The sequence below is a fragment of the Myotis brandtii genome, unplaced genomic scaffold (assembly GCF_000412655.1).
Source record: "Myotis brandtii unplaced genomic scaffold, ASM41265v1 scaffold118, whole genome shotgun sequence".
Classification (NCBI taxonomy): Eukaryota; Metazoa; Chordata; class Mammalia; order Chiroptera; family Vespertilionidae; genus Myotis; species Myotis brandtii.
Window position 1 is genome coordinate 1,758,284 of NW_005354090.1, and position 3,560 is coordinate 1,761,843.

The 3,560-nt window shown below is 44.4% G+C and overlaps 1 protein-coding gene across 10 annotated transcripts in view; it reads right to left on the reverse strand.

Moving 5' to 3' along the window:
* Positions 1 to 3,560, reverse strand: part of VPS8 (vacuolar protein sorting 8 homolog (S. cerevisiae)) — a 246,001-nt gene that overhangs the window by 242,258 nt on the left and 183 nt on the right. The gene's annotated exons all lie outside the window — the stretch shown is intronic.

Below are 3,560 nucleotides of genomic sequence, written 5' to 3' on the forward strand. Positions count from 1 at the left end.
CAACCTCCTGCGTCCCTCCCTGGCCCCTATCATGCATCACTGGGGTCCCTCGGCCAGGCCTGCAGCCTCTCACAATCCAGGACCTTTCGGGGGGATGTTGGAGAGCCGGATTCAGCCCGATCCCACAGGCCAGGCCGAGGGACCCCACTGGTGCACGAATTTGTGCACCAGGCCTCTAGTTTATCCATAAAGATATAAGAACCCCTATGTTCAATGCAGCATTATACATGGTATACAAGATATGGAAAAAAACTAAGTGTTGTTCAATGAAAGACTGGATAAAGAAGATGTGGTACATATACATAATGGAATACTACTCAGCCATAAGGATGAAATACTTCCATTTGCGACAACATGGATGGATCCTGAGAGTATCGTGCTAAGCAAAATAAGTTAGATGGAAAAAGACAAGAACCATATGATTTCAATAATATGTGGGATATCAAACAGAAAGCAACAACAAACAAATAACTCAGAAATACAGACAACAGAGGGTGGTTACCAGAGGGAAAAGGAGGTGGGGGAAGAATGAAGAGTGCAAAGGAGGTCAAATATATGGTGGCGTAATGCAATATACAGATGATGTATTATAAAACTACACACTCGAAACTTATACAATGTAATTAACCAATGTCACCCCAATAGATTTAATTTATAAAATAAATGACATTTTTAAAGACGGAGCCTGGGCCAATGTGGCTCAGTTGGTCCCAACCACCTAAAGGTCCTGGATTCGATTTCTGGTCAAGTCACATAGCCAGTTTGCGGGTTCGATTCCCAGTCAGGGTGTGTATGGAAGGCAACCATTTGCTGTTTCTCTCTCACATCAATGTTTTCTCTCTCTCGCTCCACCCCCCCTCTTCCCTCTCTCTAGAACAGCTGTTCTCAACTTGTGGGTCACGCCCCCTTTGGGGATCGAACAGCCCTTTCACAGGGGTCGCCTAAGACCATCGGAAAACACATATAGAATTACATATTGTTTTTGTGATTAATCACTATGCTTTAATTATGTTCAATTTGTAACAATGAAATTGGGGGTCACCACAACATGAGGAACTGTATTAAAGGGTCGCGGCATTAGGAAGGTTGAGAACCACTGCTCTAGAATCAATGAAAAACATATCCTTGGGTGAGGATTTAAAAAAAGAGTGCCGCCCTAACCGGTTTGGCTCAGTGGATAGAGCGTCGGCCTGCGGACTCAAGGGTCCCAGGTTCGATTCCGGTCATCTAACTCTCTATTCCTCTCCCCTCCTCTCTGTAAAAAATCAATAAAATATATTTTTTAAAAATAAAATAAAAAATAAAAAAAGAGTGCCTGAGACCTGCCTGCCTGCGTATGGTGCTAAATTACTACTATAAACTGTCAGACACAACTCTTGATAGCCCCATTCTAGAAAACAAAAATCTAAATCCCCTGTAACAAATACAAAACAAGAAGAACTAAGTCTACAAATAGCTATTATGTACAAACCCTAACATTATTCATCAGCTTTATATCAATGTGTTTGAGGCAATAAGTAAAATGAATGAAAGAGAAAAAATATCACTTCTTTCCAGCTTCTAAGAAGTCCCCCACTATTATGATAATCTCAATCAAAGACTCACCCCAACCTCAGAGAACTCCTCCTAAGAAGCACATGAACCTTGTGTAGGCTGAAATATATTATTTTTTCTTCCTTCACAAAACTGGTCTGGGTGAAAAGTTAAATTCACAGAAGGTAGGATTCCACTCAATTGTAGACGGAGTAGATGGTGGCCTTCCCACTCATCTTAATTAACTACCAATTAACTGTCACCTCAGGTTGTCTTGGTAAGGTGTCAAGGAGGATGTACAGGCATACGAGATTTATTTTTATTTTTTAAAAGAGCAAGAGGAGGCTTCTTGCTCAACTGCAGAGGGAAAGACCAATTTGATTATGGTTAAAACATCCAGTACCTGCACCACCTTCCCTCTGGAAAACTGCCCCTCCTTCACTCCCACCATGTAATTGGTGGTGCTGACAATCGAATACCATATCTGCCTAGCCAGAAGAGTAGGCAGAGGACATTCTTGTGTCCAATTTGGCCAAGCAGTGGTTTTGTAAATACTGAAGGTAGGAGTTTTCTCTTTACTCTGGGTGCTTGGAAACTGGAAAGATGTAACACGGGAGCTGTTATACAGAATGGAGATCATTCAAACATTAATTCAAAGTTCAGTTAAGAATAGAACAGTTTAATCTTACAAATAGACACATATGACACCTGAAGCTGTGCGTCAAGATAACCTATCTAACCTCTAAAACTATAAAAAGATCAAAAGTTAAATATTCTTCATTAAGTTCAAAAGGCCTTACTTTTCATTCACATATATAACTGACATTTGATATCTCAATGGTTGAAATGTCTACGAAAAGAGTGAGATACAGCTAAAAATCATCAAGAAGTCCCAATATTCTGAAAGACATAAAACATCCATCCAGGCACAAAGGGAATATATAAAGGATAATCAACATATTACTCTTAGAGCTCTGGAAAAAAATTTTGCACATGTAACTATGTCTCTTTAACACATCAAGCCCAGTAGTTCAACCACAATCCTCCCCATCTGCACACGTATCGTTATTCTGCACTCTATGGAACAAGCCAGCTATCGACAGAGGTTTCACTATCTATTCTTTGCTTAAATTTAACCGCGAGCAAACCCATATCTTACACAAACATATGGAGATCCTCCATCCCCATTTGTATTAAATAGACTTCAAACACACACACCTGACATGCAATTATCTGACCATCACAGATATCTGTAGTAGAGCTGATGCCACAAATTAACATCCATGTTTGTTCGGCTTGGGTTTTTGGTTTTTGTAGGGGTACTTTGCGGGGGGGGGAGAGAGGGTGTCAGGAGGGTATGGTAGAGGGTGGGCAATGCAGAGGGACTCAAGCCTTCCTGTCCATTCTAGGATTGGGAGGTTGTGGAGGATGCGGGCCTATTTGGAGAAGGCTCCAGGTGCTCTTGATTACCCATGCCAGGGAGCCTCTCTCGCTGGTCTTCCTCCATCCCACCCTAATCTCCTCTGAAAAACACCTAAACACTTTAGGCCGCTGTTTCCCTCCTTCCCCAGGTACCATCTTGAGAAAACTAACCAGGACGCAGAAGTGGCCTCAAACGCTAGAGACCCACCGCTCCCCTGGCTGCCCTCCCTCTGGGGCACACCTTGCAGGCAGAGAGACTGGAACCAGAACCAGCCTCACGGAGCGCGTATCAACCCTAAGAGGTGGACACCCCACCCAAGCCCCAGCCTCACACCTGGGAAGCACACTCATCCCAGTCCTCGAGGGATGGAGGAGCCCACGCCTGTGCCCCAGGCCCCACAGGCGGCTGCACACCTGTTCAGTCCCGGGGGAGGCGTGTAATCACCGGCCTCCCACTCTCACAGTCTGGGGGAGCGGGTGCACCTGTCTCTCCGTCTCCCATTCCTTCGCAACCAACAAGTGAAAACTGCCCGACCCAGTCCCAGGCCAAACGAAGGGCACACCCTTCCTCCCCGGTGTCAACCCCGCCCGGCCGGTGGGCCCCA